This window comes from Heliconius melpomene, chromosome 10 (genome assembly GCF_056956725.1).
Source record: "Heliconius melpomene rosina isolate 202511_hmr_F chromosome 10, ASM5695672v1, whole genome shotgun sequence".
NCBI lineage: Eukaryota > Metazoa > Arthropoda > Insecta > Lepidoptera > Nymphalidae > Heliconius > Heliconius melpomene.
The window spans coordinates 13,180,536-13,200,220 of record NC_140398.1 but is presented as its reverse complement, the minus strand read 5'-3'; the positions used below and the strand labels follow the sequence as shown (position 1 = coordinate 13,200,220).

At 31.4% G+C, this 19,685-nt stretch overlaps 1 protein-coding gene and 1 non-coding gene across 2 annotated transcripts in view; both read right to left on the bottom strand.

Moving 5' to 3' along the window:
- The window catches only part of LOC146535760 (lachesin-like), a 110,860-nt gene that overhangs the window by 75,598 nt on the left and 15,577 nt on the right, over positions 1 to 19,685 (bottom strand). The gene's annotated exons all lie outside the window — the stretch shown is intronic.
- On the bottom strand, positions 9,719 to 9,791 carry TRNAR-CCU (transfer RNA arginine (anticodon CCU)). The gene has a single exon. It is a non-coding gene; the product is annotated as a tRNA-Arg (tRNA).

The following is a 19,685-nucleotide window of genomic DNA, read 5'->3' as shown; positions in this document are numbered from 1 at the left end:
TTATTCACTACAAAAAGAAATCTGTTATAACGATCCTCATACGCCAAAAGATATTTTCATTATAAAATTATGTATGTATATTATATTACATTAACTAAATGGTCTACTGTCGCACTGCAGAAATGTGAAGAACACTTTTCGTACGTTTTCGAGACTTGAAAGTACTTCGTTTAGAATTTGTATTTCATTCTCCTGTACAGTTGAAACATTATAAGGCAAACTATTATATGTACATATTTATAAAGCATTTTTTTTTGTATTATTCTACAAGTACTTAGGACGATCATTAACTCTTTAGCATAATTATTTTGAAGTTAACTTAACAATTTATTACATTCTTTAAAACATATATAAGGAAAACATTAAAATATTTACAGTAAATAGTATCTTTATTGTGTAAATGTAAGTTGGTCTATTTAGTTTTAAGAAAAAAAAATAATAACGAGTTAGTATTTCTTTTTCTTAATCATACAAATTAATGAAGTGTAACTATTAAAATGCCTTATTTACGTTGAATAATAACCATACTAATATAATAACCCAATTACATTCACAAATTGGCAAATTAACATATTTCTCAATATATAAAAAGTTTATTTCAATACAATACCTACATATTGCACTGGATTTCGACATCTAAGTCTTTTTTCTTAGAAACATTTAAAATTATAATTTACATTTATGCGTATTACAATAACCTTTATATAGACCGTCGTGGCGCAGCGGCACAAACATACTCTACATTCGATGGTTGCGGGTTCGATTCCTACTCGGGGAATTGAATTATTATTTATGAATATTTTCATTTCTTTGTTCTGTTACCAAGGCAAAGCTTGTATAGTTCCGCTACTTAACACACAATGCTTCGAATATTCGGCGGAAAGTGGGGAACGAAGTGTTTTAACACTAGTTTCTCTCTATCTACCTTATTATAAGCGGGTTAGATCGTGAATCTGAAAAGAAAACTTTATAGTCATAATTTTATTATACATAACTCAGTGGTTATAATAAAATGACTATTTCAATGAAACCTGACGTCATGTACAGCCTGCAAGTTTTTGTTATTTAGTTAAAGCAACAGTAAAACAGAACAAGTGCAGGATACTGAGTGCAGTTGAATACAAATTGCTGTATTAAATGCAACTGTTTTCTCCAAATTAATTACATAACGTGTCGCCGGGGCACTCGCTACGCGTCCACTAATATTCTTAATGAATAATCTGAATATAAAGTAAAAATAAATGAAAAAATTTAAAATTCAATCTTTTCAGTAAATGAGTAATGAGTAAAACAAATGAGTAATGAAATGAAATGTCCAGCGCAATATGGCAGGGTAGAGGGGACCTGTGAACCTAGTGTTAAAACACTCTGTCCCCAAAAAACCACTTCTGTTCCCCATTTTCTATTATTGATTGGCGAAACTAGCTGCCACGCTTTGCCTCGTTACCAAAGAGATAAAATTAAAATATTAAATATTTTATTTCCTTGAGTGGGAATCGAACTCACACCCTGTCGCTTTTACAGCACCATAAGTGGCCTCAGTGATAAAATATAGATTTTTCAGATGAGAGTACAGATCGGCCTTATCTTATTTACGGGAGAAAAAAAATAGAAAAATAGTTAATAAACTAAATTTTAAACAAGAAGTGAGATAGATAGAGTGAAAATATAATTAAGAAAATAATTTCAAGCGTATTTATAGCCAATTAAAAGAAATAAAGAAACCATACACATACGAGTACACGTTAATTTAAAGATCAAATAGATAATTAATAAAAAAAGAACATATTTTCAAAAAATATTTAATCTTAACATCATTTACTATCTGAACAACATCATATAAAAATGATACGTTACTTTTCTTTAAGGTTTCAACATCGTTATGTTACGAAGGAAAAATAAAAGCTCAGTCAAAAAAACATCAAAATCTCATTAGTTCCCATTTCATGCCGAAACGACACTACGGAAGCAGTATAACTAATGTACAGTAATAAACAGAGTGGAGAAATGTCGTATTTCTTTTTATAACTTCTCTCTTACATCCATTTACTGGTCTAAAAGGTGGCATCGCGAAATAGAATCATAGAAATGTTATTCTATTACATTATTATATTAATAAAGTAATTATGACGTGAGAGAAACTAGTACCTACTACATTGAAATTAGGGTAATTAAATATTATTAGGCTTACTTAATACGCCTACGGTGACTTGGTAGTATAGAAATTATATCTTTTGATATTTACTTTTTTTCAGCTTCTCACTGAAAAGCGTAAGCAGAGGAATAGTATTGAAACACTCCGCTGCCCATTTTCTTCCGAATTCTGGAGGCAATAAGTGGCGTGACTCAACACCGCGCTTTGCCTCGACAACAGACCGAAGATATGGAATAAAAATAGATTTTGCTATGTGCGGAATAAAAAAAACAAGTAGGGTAATTCCTTATCCTTCAGTCACTCAACAAGAAATGCCTCCGAAATTCAGTGGAAAGTGGGGAGCATAGTGTCTCAACACTAAGCTTGGATACTGGGTGAAGCCGAACAAACAACAATAATATTCGCATTATAATTACAATCAATAGCAGAGAGCGTGTACCGCGTAATTTATTGCATATAAAAATTATCTAACAGTCAATCCTTCTCATAAATAGGTTATGAACAAGCTTATCGTGTTACACTTTAGTCCCATGATAAAATAAAATAGAATAATTTTATTCGAATCTTTGATAACGGGTTCGTATCATGTTTACGATATTTCTTATCTGTTAATAGAACATTGAAGGTTAACGCCCTTAGTTGTTACGAAGGAAGGAAATATGTAAAATAGCAGAAATTGATATTAATAAATAATAAAAAATCAACTTCATGCTATAGCAAGGTAGGCAGAAGGAACCTAGTATTAAACGTAGTATCTATATTACTATAAAGTTTTATCTAAATTCGTTAAATTTTCGTTTTTTGTGTGAAACGAGAACAAACATACATCCTCACAAACATTCACATTTATAATATTAGTAGGAAGGTCTGTGTTGTTTCGCAAATAAATCATTTACCTTTCTAAAACATTGAAACGTAGAACTACTACGGTCAGAATAATGGAGTTCCCATGCTAAGGTACTGTCTGTCTGTTTAAATTTGCACAGATCCTGCTCCGCGTTAAAGAAACTTTTACTCGTTGCTACTATATACTATTTGAAACGTAGACTAGCTATCTAACAACCTTTAAATTTTTATTTTTGCTTATTGCAATATGACTGTAATTAATATATTTAATTATTAATATTTATCTTCTAAGGAATGAGGCCAGCCGTACTGTGAACGTGACTGGTTGTGGGTTCGATCCTCACTCGAGGAAATGAAATATTTATTTAAATTTATATTTTCATTTCTTCGCTCTAGTGTCGAGGCAATGCGTGGCAATAGGTTCCCTCTTCCTACCCTGCTGTGTGCGGGATACAGCGTGAAGGGGAACTAACAGCATTTGTTTTACAAACTGGCCCAAGACGGTTAAATATTACAAAGTTATCATATTAATAGAACTATAAACCTAACTGTAAGTCAGTCAAACACGATTGCTTCGATACAAAAAAATATTTAAATTGAGAATTAAAATAAATTTAAGATATTTTTAAACGAATATCGAAATAATCTTATCTTATTTTCATTCGAAAATATTCGACATATTTGGAGTTTTTCTGTAATTGTTTCCGATAGTATTGGAATCATAAAAAGGCGTTAATTGTGTTGGTTGAAAAAAAAATACTCAATGCACTCTTAAATGAATGACTCTTTAAATCCCAAAGAAATAACAGGAATAGCGAAACGAATTTTTGCGATGCTATTAGTACGCGTCCATACTTTTTGTTTATATAAAGTTTTTTTTACCTACTAGTGTATATTTTAAAGGATATTTTTTTATGGAAATGAAAATATATTTTATATAGAAAGAACAATAAATAATTCACACTAACTTAAAATAATAAGAATATCGTAGACTAAAGTGCTAGTTTATCATATAACAAGTAGCCAAGTTATGGAAAGTATGAATCGTGCATTCTATTTTAATATGGAAAACTTTTATCGATTTAATATTTAATAAAAATTATAAAATTGCATTTTTTTAATATTATGAAAATGGTGTGAATGAAGCTTAACAATCGATGGTTAACCGTAGTGTTTTACTGGAAACGAGCATCCTCTCAAAGTTGAGCTGCACTGAAAAGCCAAACAAATCCAATCAACCGCGAGCTGAAAAACAAAAAGACCTCGGACTGGAATTTAAATTGTGTTTACTTAAAAACTTTTCGAGAATTACGTATAAGTTGGAATGATAACGAGATTTTCGTTTGGCTTCTTGATCATTATCGACCAAGAACTAGGGGAGCATTTCTTATCTCATTAAACAACACAAGGAGGAGGGCGGCGGAAAGTGGGGAACGGAGCGTCTGAACACTTGGTTCCCTCTGCCTACCCTGATATATGCGGGATACAGCATAAAGTTGATATTTTTTGTTGTCAATTTCTATAAGTTACCCGTCGGTATCTCATAGTTAGTGATTCATAAAATAGTGCTGTCTCACCTAAATCTTATCGGCTGACAAATAATAATAAGAAAAGTATATAATTGCTTTTAATGTATACATTTTTGCAATGCACATTTACTGTTCGAAGAGAAAGGACGTGGTGAACTCATAAAACCTTATCTGTCTCCTTAAGCTGCGTTTGTATCTTATTATTTATGTTCCAGTCACTTGAGCGAAAATTATTATCCTATATCTTATAAAACAAAGTCGCTTTTCGTGTCTGTCTGTTGTTTCTAACTCTTCTTCTTCTAAACCACCCAACGGATTTTGATGCAGTTTTCACCATTAGGTCGTGTATTTCTCAGGGAAGGTTTATATATAGTTTATTGTTTGTACATTCTTATGTAAATTAACATAAATACGATAAATGTGTATAAAGTCCTACCCGTTGAGACACTTTCGCGCATGCGCTGCTTTAATGGTAAGTACTACATGAAAATAATGTACTGGAGTATTATTCCTCTTAATAAGATCTACAAAAAAGTCCGCGACAGCATATTCGTATCTTTTAAGAATAACGTGTAGTGATCATATTTCTGTCTAAAAATTGTAATTTCAATATATTTTTTATTGTGAGGGATATTTTTCCATAATGGTATTAATCCTTATCCTTTAAAATACTTTATTAATTTTCTACGTTAAACGAAGATAAAATTTGCTTTTTACAATATTTCGAAATTGCGAATAGTTTTACAGAAAAACGCATTTAATTGTTGACACATCCCGCCGTTGACACATCAGCTGTATGTTACTCAAGTTTCACTTATCCCTTACTCTCAGCATATAAATAAGTACATTAGTTACTTTGGCCATTTAATGTAGACCAAAACTGTCTTTTACTGTTTTTCATTTTAATAAGTACTTTAGAAGTTGTTACAATATCAAAAAATCCTTGCTGCGAAACGGCTCGCCACTCGCCATGCGTCCGCCGTGCCCGCTTGCCTTACACGCATCGGTGGTTCAGTGGTAGAATGCTCGCCTGCCACGCGGGCGGCCCGATTCCCGGCCCATGCATTCTATTTAATTTTCCTCACAGGCAGCCACGTCGTACTTGCTTTTCACCAGGGACAGAATACCCCCTTCAGCATTAACCACAAGCTCGAAAAAAAAAAACCCGGCTGCCTCTATAGCAACGAAGATTTAGTTAGAAGCGTTTGCACGTATTGGATAATTGGAGTTGAATGTATTATTTAAGCGCGATATATTTGGTTTCACATTTTTTGTAGTAGTTAGTAGTAGGTAGGTTTTTGTTTATAATTTCTTCCGTTTAAAAATAGTCATTTAAATATATTTTAATAAGTACTTGAAAAGATTAGTAGCACAGATTTAAAATTACGGTACCTACTAAAAAATCCTTGCTGTGTAAAACAATTGGAAAATGCGGGTTGCATTAGGGTTTAATTAATTTTCACATTATCTTAAGTGCTTTGCAAACATACATTACATGAATAATCCAGTAGTAAAAGCGGGCGAAGCCGCAAGAGGGTCGCTAGTTTTTTTATAAATATAAAAAAATCTGGATTTAAGTGATTCACAATAATAAATAATGAACTTATCATAATAGCTATTATTGTTGACATATTTGATTGTATACCTATATACCTATACTACAACAATATAGGGTCCTAGAGTCATAGGATCCTTAATAAACTAATAAAGTGCAGGTCACCTGAGGCTTCGGCTGACCACATCAATTAGCTAATGGATCTAAGCTACCGGCGTCGTCGATTCATGACCTCTTGATTTATCCGTAGTCTCTGGGATCAATTAGAAATTCGATGTCACTCATGCACTAGGTACATTTGTAAAATATACAGGTGATATAATTATATATACAAATGGATGACCTTTCTGAAACGTCTTATCAAACATGCCTTAGTAATGATTTAATGAGGAAGTTTACTTATCTCTTCTGTTCAGTTCTTAGTTAATGGCATTTCTGTTTATTAAACATAAAATAAAAATTGAAATGAAATAGTATTGTCAAAAAATTACTTCACAATAAATAGAAAAATAAAAGATGTTGAATTTGTTTTCAAAAATAATAATGTGACGTCACATCGCCTGTTCCATCGCAAGAATGCAGTAAGGTAATACTTGAAAGTTTGTAATTGAATCTCGCTTACATCTTATCAGCAGTCAGTTTATCATACGGCACAGGTCTGAAAAAATCTCCTAGTCGCAAAAATTGCATAGTCCTATATATTCCTATTACTTAAGGAAAGCGTACACAAATGTAATGTAGATTTTAAATTTACATTAGTCAACATAAGATACATTGTTAAGACATTCAAGTCCCTAGAAATCAAGATAACAATAAATCTGTGGGATCATCAAAGTAGATTAGTCATAATATAGTAGACGCTATATCCTTGCCTCGCAAGTCGCGAGGAAAATAGCACACCATATTTCCTAACCTAATTAATTATAGTAAAATTATACATATATTTGAATCTAGTAGTACTTCAGATCTTAACAATATTTTACCTGTGCCTAATCCCCATTTTAGAAAAAAAAAAAAAAATTTTTTTAAGATTAATCAAAAACTAAATCAACAAACAAATACAGCAACATTTAAATTTTTTGCAAATCAATAGAAAAAATGACAAACTATTCCACTTCACTTGCCCGCTCAAACGCTCCACTAAGAGGGGTTGGGATTGAAGTACCCGCAACAATGACGGTCTTTGCCTTTTGTGATACTTTATTACGTGCTAGCAAAGATCCCCTGACAAAACTTTATTGGAACATTGAGTATGAACACTCACGTCGATATGAGACACTAGTTATAATGGAGTACCATTTGTGATAGAGAAGCCTTACACAAAGAACTCTATCTGTATAGAAAGATCTTTCTCGAAAATATTAATTTTTATAAATCCTTTTCAATATGATATTCTAGTTGTAATATTGTATGAAAATATTCACAGATTACTGCAAGTAAAAGGTAATCCCATTTCTTTCTGTTTCTGTAGGAACGTCGAAAAATACTCTCTCAATTCTCCCCTACACTCTTTTTCATATTTCAAAGTCAATTTTCATTTTTGTCTTTGTGTTGTCTGTTACAGTTTTATATACATAAAAAAATAAAAAAATGTAACATTAACACTGAAACGCATTTTCATAATGAGTAAAATATATACGAGTGTAATACCCAGAAGCATTAATTTGTTTCATTCTAAGTTCTGTCGATTTATATTTTTGGATGAAATATTCGATATTCAAGTCTAGCGAACTGTACGTACTTCCTCTTACTCGTTAGTTAAGGTTCAATAGATATAGCGTTCATGCTAATACACACTTCCTATAATTTGATTTATTTTAAATGTTTTTCTTTTTTAGTTAACCTGCATATAATATAGAGTTATGAAGTTATTGTGTTGAGTAGCTTTGCCCCTAAACCAGAGCGTAGAAATGAAACTATTAAATATTTAATTGCCTCGAGGGGGACTCGAACCAACGACTCGACTACGCGACGACTGGCCTTTAAATACATTTCTCTTTTATATACATATTAGTTTCACGTATCTTTCTCTACATAAGAAATAAAAAATACTTTAATACGATTCTTACAAAAAAATATTTTTAATAGTATCAAAGTGATATGAACAATCAATTAAAACGACAATTTGATCGTATGTTTCTGTATTAGTTCTACCTTACTTAGTATAGACAAATAACTAAAAAAATAAAAAATATATTTAAAAAAAAAACATAAAATATATAATCTTCTTTATAATTTTCCCAAATAATACAAAAACACCTCGTGTGTATTCCCGTATAGTAACGTGCTGTACAAGTATCTACCGCGTACTGGTCGTTCCTCTTTTCGGCGCCGTCAGGTCTCCGCCTCGTGAGCATTAATAATGTACTACATAAATAATTACAGCATTTCTTATTTATTAATATTTACTATGTACCTATACAAATGTTTTATAAATAAAATTGTAACAAAATGGTAGTTGTGTTCTCCTATTATTCTTTGACTATTAAAAGAGTTGATAAAGAGTTAGGGGCTCTAGACGGAATTGAAGATGTGGAATAGAGGAATTCAAACAAAAAATAGTCTCAGCATATTATTATTTAATTCTAAAGAAATAAATATTTTTATATGTAATAGTATAAGACCATAATGTTTAAGCGTATTTGTCATTAATATAATAAATTTTATACGTATACCAAAATAATAGCAATGCCCATAAAAAAGATTTAAAAAACATAAAAGAGTAACATGAGTTGAACATAAAATATTTTAATTTACAAAACCATTCGCTACCTACCGACTTACTAGATCATCATTATTATCATACATACATCCATTCAAATAATAAAAAAAATCATTTCAATACTAATCTGCATATTAAATGGAGAAAAAATAATAATTTTATAGAAAAAAATGCGAGAAAATAATGAAACGACGGAATGTTGGCTCTGGAGCGGCCATGAATAATCCTCCCGTCAGCGCCACGCGAGCTGGCTGCCCAATTAAAAACCTACTCTTTCCACGATTTTTAGATTAGAATATTGTATAATAAGCCAATAAAGTACCCCACTTAACGACTGAGAGGGCCGGCGGTTGAAATATGCACTTCTCGCTTTCATTACGATGGCGATATTAAATGCATTAACTGCCTCTAGATTCACACTGTAGGTACTCGTACTATAGAGTCAGTTCAAGTTATTTGATTTAACAGGTTATTTTATTTAAATTTTAAGTTATTTTTGTTTAGATAAAATATTACTATTTTAAGATGAGTGCATTGGGTGGTGGTTTTTGATGTTTTTTTTGGATGGGCGGAGAGATAGGAAAAAGAGATATTTTCCTAAGATCTCCCTGCGAGATATAATATTTAAATAAATATTATCTTGATGCTATAGAGCATAGGAACAACCAAGGAATAGTTATTGGTTAATTTTAAAGTTGTCTGCGCTACTATATTTTTTTATATAAAAAATTATCTCTAAATATGTCTATCTAAATAGGTGACATGGGTAATATATATACGTTATGGCTTGTAAACTCATACAATGTTTTAAATTTTATAGCATTTAAAAAAATCGTATAATCATACTTTAATAATAAAAATTCAGAATTTGAAAACCAAATCAAAATTTTTTTTCCAAAAAATATTATTTATACCCCTGGTGGGACTCGAACCCACAATCCCCGGCTTAGGAGGCCGATGCCTTATCCATTAGGCCACAGGGGCTTACGAGTTCTTTGTTCAAATTACACAACGTTCGAAAATAAGCAATATTTAACTATGTATAATAAACATCTATATAAACTAATCCCTGCGATTATTGCATGATGCATAAATTGAGGCCAGTCGTGACAAATGTGTGATTGCGAACGACTGGTTGTGGGTTTGATTCCTACTCCCAAAGTGGGGAACGGAGTGTCGTAACAGTAGGTTCCCCCTATAAGATAGTTATTACAATATATATGGTTACAGTTTGAAAATACAAAAAAAAAGTTTCACGCGTAGAGTAATAGAATTAGGGCGGCTACAAGGCCTGACCAAACGCCAAATAAAAGGAATATTCCTTTCATTTTCACGATGAAATTACTTATAACATAATAATGAATTTTTATCCATAGTTGAGCTTTAAACACGACAAGGTTCAGTTCATTCAGCTATATTATACAAAACTTTCCTTACATTCCTGATGATCAAATTTATAAATGATATATTTTTTGATTCCCTCGGATTGAAGTGTTCTAGGTACTTTAAGCTTTAATTATTCCTGTTAAAAATATCATTTTTTTGAGATTATACCTGAAAAATACCTATATTTCTAATATTTTATGTAGATAACGTAGCAATTTTCGAGAACAGATGGTTCCAGAAAGGCATACTTATTTCGCCCCAGCAATTGTGAAAAGATCGACGGAAGCTTTTTCCTCGCTCCTCGCAAAGTGGCCACCTACGTGGAATCAAAGCGTCGATTCATAGGATGCAAAGAATGGGCACATTATTTTAATCATAAGTACCTTAAACTATATTAAGAGGTATGTAAAATTTAAAACTTTTAATATTTACCTAACTCATAGTTACTTTTTGTGTAATAGTTTTTACAAAGAGAGATATTTATAAGTGTACGAGTATATATGAGAAGAAATATGTTACGGAAATTATATAAAAATTTTATTCACTGTACCCACTTTACACATAATAAAAATAACTTTAGTAACTTCACGCTGCATTCCGCACATGGCAAGGTAGACAGAGGGAACCTGGGAGTCTAGTGTTAAGACACACAGCATTGCGTATTGAGTGGCGGAACTTAACGCCGCGCTTTCCCTCGACACTAAAGAGAAGAAATGAAAATATTGTTGCGTCACAACTGTCTTCCAAAATATGTTTAAATATATGATTTTTTTTCAAATTTAAATATTAACATTTAACATGAAGAAATTGAATGCATAATCATAGTGTGAATTCAAACAATTCATTACTCCACATAAATGTATTACAGCATTAAATCGATCACTAAGTTAAATTAAAACATCCTTAATTAAAATAACAAAACTTATAAGAAACACCAAAACATTTCCAAGTTCAGATGCTTTTATTTACCATAACTCAGCTTAAAATAATAAAAAATGATATTGTTTATTTGTGTATGTTATTTCTTTACCGTTCCACAAGTGGTTCACAATGATAAGGGGAACACAAACTTACCACGGAAGTTTTCAAACAAATAAGAACATGTTACATTATTGTTTGCTAGATATATTTGTTTTAAATTACAGATATTATAATATATTTTTAACTGTAGATTAAAAAGGTGGGTTAACTCAGCTTAAAAGCTTCCATTAGTTCATGTAGGAGCATTAGAATAAAGTAAACTTAATTAATTTTAATCAGCTTCACACTGTTTCCCGCATACAGCAGGGTAGGCAGCGAGAGAGTAGTGTTATGACACTCCGCCGAATTCTGGAGGCCTCAATATTATTCTTTAATATCTCTATTCCTAAATAAATTTTAAACTTCGTTAAGACTTTAGTAATGCTTATAGAAGTCCCGAGTTTATTTATATTAAGTAATTAAAACGAATGGAGATGTAAACAAATTATTGAAACACATTGTGCTGCCGTTATAAATAAAAGGCGATGACAGGTTATGAGAATCTGGTGTAATTGTATCTTCCACGAAAAAAGGGCTAAACATTTCAAATTATAATTTAGAATAATAAAAAAACTACTACTTAATAATAGTTTTTTTTATTATTTTTATTAGACATTAATGTTAAGGGACCATTAAAAACATTTATAATTTTTTTAATGAATCGCGTCCAATCCATACATATCCATTGTGGAATATAGTTATATATATTATATTAGCTTCACGCTTCACGCTGTATCCCGCACATAGCAGGGTAGGCAGAGTAGCCTAGTAGTTAGTATGATAGAATTCATGATTGAGCAAATATTACATTTAAGCTTCCTATATCATCCGTCGTTATGTAGATATTTGAGCTCCAACGGGATCAGGCGACTAATAGTATAGTACATTATTGGCAAGTATGATGGTGAAGTTTTTTTTTCAGATTCATAATTGTTATGTAAAACCTAAAACTTTGATAATAAAAATAAACTGTACCACTGCGTTACTAAGGCCTCTGACATGTAAATATACTTTTAAATCACTAATGTTCCTTCCTTATCACATAGGGAACAGTAAACAAGGCGCACGTCAAACATTACTTATAAAAAGGAAACCACGGAACTCTACTTGTTTCGAAAAGGCGGGTCTTTGTGGCATCAGATAACGGTAGATTTGCGGTTCCTCCATTAACAAATTACTTCTTCAACTTACAACTCCTTTATACGAAGATTTTTCTTTTAAATTATATCACATAGCGTACATTTTCTTATATATTTCTTAAATTACAATAATTATTTTATTTATTCATTATAAAAATAAGGCTTTAATTTTTTTTCTTTTCGTTCAGTGACATCTAGCGAAAAATGACGTTATTATGTCAAGACATAGTACCAAAGCTCACTCGAAATTTCAATTGTTGAGAATTTTGTTCAGCCTGTTTTTAAGAAAAATAAGCTTTCTGTCAAAAGTGTATGAAATAGAATTGTTTGCTTATGATTTAATTATATTTTTATCATTGTTTTTATATGTATTTTTTTTAGTTTTAATTTATTATATTATAGCTTTAATAAAATTTATTAAAAACTCAAATTCCTATATTTTGAATGTTGTAAAAGATTTACTTAAATGCGCTTTATTACATTGTTCTGTTTATTTAATATACAATACATAGCAATAATTCTATATGAGTTTTATTATGCAACTTTATGCGCTTAGTACGTAGAGGGCAACCAAGAGAAAGCCTTCCGTAATATATTCAACTCTCTGCTTTCAGAAAACAAAGATATTAGTAATTAATTATTACTAATTAATTATAATAAATACGCGATGGCCACAGTCCAGACACTACGTCAAGCTCCTCTCTGCAACGTGATGGGTCCCGGTATGATATAATGGCCGGATTATACCAGTAACTTTTCTTGATTATATATACGTATATACGAGAAAAATATTTTATGCTATATAAGAATAAACCTAAATTGTTAGAAATATTCTAGCTTTAATATTTTTTGTTTAACGTAACAAATGATAAATAGACAGGCATTCAAATCGTGACGGATATACGTGTTATGTTATTGTTAAAATAAAAAATGTTATTTTTATTTTATTTATATTTCACTTCGTTTCCCAATTTACATCGAATTTTTAAGGTATTATGTGTTGAGTAGCGGAACTTAAAGCCGCGGTTTGCTTTAGTACTAGGGTGAACAAATGAAAATATTAATGAATAATAACTAATTCTCCCGAATGGGAATTGAACCTAAAACCTTCACATTTACAGTCACACCCTTGTGCCCCTGCGCCACGACCTCCAATATTAACAAACAGATTATTAACATTTTTCTAGTAAATGTAAATCTTTTCTAAAATTCATCCACATTCGTATTTCCAGGGTAAAGTACTTGATAGTTAATTTAATTATGCGGCAGTAGCGTGTCCTCTGCAGTCGAATGCACTAAGGCTACATTCATGTCTCAGTTTATTTATCACGAGCCCGCTTCGCCTCGCATTCGCTTTGAAACAAACCCCATTTTAATAAAACCAGCTAAATAGTCATTTGGATTCAATATCAGTGTTAATAGTAAGATATTTTTTTAATAGCACATTATGTGTATTGGAATTTTAAATGGTACCCTTTTATATAAGTAGTATTCGCACTATCATGCTACACTGTGATAGTGGTGCATATGTAAATGCATACACGTGATTGTGGGTTCTATGGGGGAAATGTTTATATTTAAATTAGTTTCATTTGCTTAAATTGATTATATAAGGCGCATTGTTAACTTCTTGATGAAATGTTTTGTTTTTGTCTGTGATGATGATAACAGCGACATTAACGCGAGACGATAATGACAAAAACGTAAATAAAACAAATTATGATAATATCGAACTGTGGAACGGTCTACCCGCGGCAGTATTTCCAGGTTGGTACGATATGGGTACCTTTAAAAAGCGCGTCTATCTCCACCTCAAAGGCCGGCAACGCTCCTCTGCTCTGCTCCTCTGGTGCTGCACGGGGTCGTGGGCGGCAGTGATCACCATCAGGTGACCCTAACGCTCGTTTGCCTTGTCCTTTTACCATAAAAAAAAATATATCAACCTTAAAATTTTTCTCCCACAAACAATAAATATAATATTATAGTAGTCTGAAGTAGGAGAAAGGAAATTAAAAATATGAAACTTCACTATTACACACATAAATACAAGTACATCTAATAAAAGTGAACAAACAAAAAGATTCATAATTTTAAGCTTTCTAATTATTAATATGAAAATTAAATGTGGGTAAGTGAAGCGTGACGCACCATGACGTCACGGCCCGTCACGTCGGGGCGCAGGCGCAGCGGCGCCGGAAGCCGGAAGCTGCGGCTAGCGCAATCTGGAGTCGGACGGCGGGAAACACTGAATCAAGTGCAGCCTTAGCTTTCTGTTTTATGTATGCCATTGTAAAAGATAAATGGTTCTGATGAAGGACCTGTGGAAGTACTATATATATATATATATGTGTAATATGCTGATAGGGCTCACAGTTATAAAATATATTGTTAAGAGCTTGTATGTGCCTTCTAAAACAAATGCCTTCTAAATTCTTATTCTAGATAATTTTTTGTAAATATTTTTTCTGCAGTCCTAATTTTTACTAGTAACAAAATTCTTATTTACTTATTTTTTTAATATTCTTTTAAATATTATTTACATAAATGGAGCGCCGAAGAAAAGCTATGTGAAGTATACGCATACCATTTCCAATAATGACCTAATCTAAGACGTTAGTAAATAGGTATTTTCGTTTTGGTATCCTTTGCGTTGCGGTTGCCAGGGCTAATCCTTAATATACGTGTTAGTGGAATGTTGTCTACGGTCTAGAGGTTTTACTACATTTTGTATAAACGTTAATAAAATATTGCGAAGTACGTTAAATGGAACTAGAAACATAAAATTATGACTTTAGATATTTTAATAAATTGCTATAATAGTTGCATTTTTAGTTCATCTGTTTAATTTTATACTAAAACTGTAAAAACATTTGTAACATTATAAATTAATTAGAATAGAATGAAATAGAAATATTTCGATGATTAATATGTATTACTTTATTATTGTAGCAAGTTAGGAAAAAATTAAATAAATTTAGAGTAATTATTGTAATTTAAGAAGTAAATAAATCAGCGAAAAGACATACTATTAGTATAATTATAATGAGTATATACATATATAGATAATATTGCATTCTTGAGACACACGTCGAAAGTTCGTCTTGAAAACTCCATCCGAACAAAGAGTAAATCCTTGTACCTTGTAACCTGCTAGTCTAGGTTTATACCAGCTGTTACTAAAAGTAGGTAATGAGATTGCCTCCTGTATTTATATTCTATATAACTTAACATTATATGTATACTGAGGTCAATTGTGGTACAGGGACACGAGCTGAAGAAGCTGATAAATGAAATATTTACTCTCTAACTAAAATGAAACATTTACTCGTAATACGTGCCAAAACCAACACGCAATGACTTCAGAAATCGGCGCAAAATGAGGAACGTAAGTGTCTTAATGAGAACGCAGTATCTTAACAGTAGGTTCCCAGGTCCCATCTGCCTACCTTGCAATGTGCTGGATACAACGTAAAGGCAAAAAAAATGTTTAATAACAACTAGCTACCCCGCTTGAGCTGTACCATTTGTTCAATACACTGAATTGCTTTTGCGTTCTAATATGTGTTTGCATTTCCCTTTTTATAGAACTTTCATCTATGAAATAATTGTTTAAATAGATGTTTTATATAAAAAAAAATATTAAAATGAGAACAACATACAAACTTAGCTTCTTGCTCCAAAGCGTGTATTTTTTATTTTTCCTACAGGAACTTCCTTTTTCTAAACTCTAGTCTTAAAGCAATTACCGTGCTAAAATACATTGACTTCTCCATTAATTAATTATAAGTATTTTAAGTAATTTGACTCCAGCTAAAATAAAAAAGCGCATACTTAAACGCCTCATTAACTGTGCGCTATTTTATTTAAGCTGAATGGATTTAAAAATAGAATGACAAACTTAACTAGACTTTTTTGCTTATTCTTTGTGATACAATATTTGCTAAGTGGTGCCACCGAAAATCAGTTGATAATTAGACAATTTTTTTTATTTCTATAATTAGAATTTGAAGTATTAACCGTTCCGTTTGCGGGGCATTTCTCATGTAACAATGTTAGGAAATTAGTAATATTCCGCATATATCATAGTAGGCAGAGACAACCTAGTGTTAAGACACTCCATTTCTCACTTTTCACCAATTTTTTTTGAGTTCATTCCCCCTTGTGGGAATCAAACCCACAACCGTCGCTTTACAACACCCTGATGCCCTTGCACCAGGGCAGCCTCCATGAATATTTAGGGCTACTGAAAATATCATCTGAACATGTACAATACCTTTGTCGGACTGGTGCTGGAACGATCAAACAATACATTGCCTTTCCACTGATGCTTTACTGGCATCATTTCAATTTCCGACTATTCCACATACTGTGAGGTACTATTGATGATACGAAACTTAATACGATTCAACGATCTCGGTTACTGCTACGTCTGTCAGTCTGCCACAGTACTGTGTATCTACTATATACTATATCATTATTAAGGAGAAATATGGTGCTTATATTATTTATTAATAATATTTAATTAATAAACCGGAAGAGTTTGGCAACTTTAACGCTAATATCTCTGAGACTACTGGTTGTATTGATTTTCTTTGTTTTGTATGAAAATTATATTTCTCGGGAGTGCTACAGGCTACATTATATATCAATGGTTTTTTTAGTTAGTTTTAAATAACGAGTTAAACCGCAAGCTGCAAGCTTAGAAACCCGCTAGGAACGCCATTGCCACAGACGACATTTCTTCAACAGTCACGTGGTGCTAGCACTTTTTCAAGGACAGATCACTCTCTTTTCACTTCCGAACCGGTTTCGTTATAAAGGCCATCAGGGCTGAAGGCATTAATTTCAAGTTTGATATAAAAAAGCAGAAGCGGAAAAGCGGGTGGACAAAGACAGCAAAATATTGTAATAGTTGTGTTATTTTGATGCAGCGTAGTAAAAGTATTATAGGTGAGAAGCGGACGAAGCCGCGGGAGGGCTGCTAGTAAATTATAAAATGAAATATTTATCATACTGCGCAGTAAGTTGAGGGCTATATTTGTTTAGGATGACAAAAAAATATATATTGAATACATATTTGCTGTTTCCTGTTGCTATTTATAGATAACCTAGTGCCAAATTCCGAGACACGTGTGGAGTGCGCCAATTCCACGCTGCGTTTATTTTCAAATTATATATAATTGTAACCCATGGTCATCCCGTTTTAGTAAAAAGTCACATTACATTACAATGGCCTTAAATTGTATTCATTTAATCAAGAACTATAACTTTATATTTAAGGTTTTGTAATGAGAATAGTCGTGTTATATCTTAATGATGACAAACTTTTATGTACAAATGCTTTTTTAAATAAACATAAAGTTATATAAAATAGCTTAACAAAAATAAAAAATCAGAATTGCGGCGAGTACTTTTATATAAGAAACAGATTCACTAAAATGTTTCCTTAATGCATAATATTATACGTTATTCATTAAATACTTTATACTCGTATATCTGATACTGAAACCAAATACTGTATTTTAAGAGGTCTGTACTTGAAAAGAAAAAAACGAATCCCTTATAGGATCATCTTGTTGTACATGATTATAGGATCATATGCAAACTTAAATTTGTCAACTTCTACAAGTCTCACTTTCTGTTAACTTACAATACAAAATAAATTATTGATTCACAATAAAATATTGAAATATTATTCATAAGCGATTATAAAACAAAAGAAATCCTTTTGAAAGACGTATTACACATACAATTAGATAACCTCAATTTTCAATATGGCCGACCAGATGACGCTCCTTTCAAACGCCTCTCAATTAATAACTTTGGAAATTAGCGAGAAGTGCTAATTATTCTATCTTCATTCCGAGATAGATGCTTTTAAACTAAATCGAATTCGGGTAAAATTTTCTATAATAGACTTCTTGAAAGGCCAATGACTGAAGTAATTATAAAATAAATATTTTTTTACATATTTTTACTAATCAGTTTTTAGTTTTTGGATCCCACGTAGCGCTATTTATTATGCAAACTAACTTCAATGAAAGTTCAAATATTTAATCTAAAGATATAAAATTTAATACAACTTTCTCATAGATAAATGTGTTCCTACATCACGAAACCATTAACAATTCTCCCTATTTCACACTTCTACTGTATTATCAAAATTTGTCTAGACACGTGAAAGCGAGTACAGCCAAGTTAAAATGTACATGAACACCAACCATTTCAAGCTAGCTTGCTGCTTTCATAACACGAAAACAATTTAATTATTTTTTGCTTGAAAATTAGCAAATTTATTAAAACCTTAAATTGTAAAATATTTAAAATTTTAATATTGTATATCAATTTTATATTTTATATACTAACGTTCAAAAATCCATTTTCCATCCGTCCAACAATTTTTGTGACTGACTCAATCTCTAAACTAAAAAACTGAACTCACTTCTATCTAGATATCTATCCGATATCAAATTTCTTGGTTAGACAACAAATTAAAATCTAGTACTAAAAACTAGTATGCTTTTTTATGCAAAGACTCTGAGCTTCATGAGCTCACAGCATGTATCCTGCACACAGCAAGGTTGGTAGATGAAACCTGGGAGTTTAGTATTAAGATATTTCGTTTCTATTAAGATACTTCCTTTCCCTCTTTCCGGTGAATTGAATTACCACGAAAATAAAATATTAAGTATTTCATTCTCCCATATAAGAATTCCATTATAGTAGGAAGTAAAAAAAGTCGAATATGAAAGCTAGATCAAAGAATGTATATAAATAGAGCAAATTTAAGTGCAACAATATTGTTATTATATTAATACAGATAATGACTAAGGTATTATTTTTTTATAAATAGTAATGATATGCCATCAAAAAATACATGTGAATTGTGAAATGAGAGCCAAGTTTAATATTAAATAATGCGTCGTTCTTGACTTCACCGACAAGAGAATTGAAAAATTATATTTTAATACAATTTGTTTTCATACACATGCTATAAAAATACTTATCTTTTTTATAGGTACAGTCCGCGAGGTCTAAGCCGAGCTTTGGATTTGTGTGGGTGTTCCTAATATATAGTGTAGGTGTGACATCCCTTGCTTGTAGGCCAAGTGATCCGGCTAAATAATTCAATTACTTTATATGCTTAAGCCATCTGGTCATCAAACTTATGATTTAATTTATTTTATATAGTAATTGTCTTATTTATGATTCCAATAAAAAGGGAATTACACTAAATAAATTAAGCTACAAAACTACTCCGCCAATTTTACAATTGTTAATTTTTAAATACTGAAGCTAAGAAAACGTTGTTGTAAAAGTAGTATAAATATAT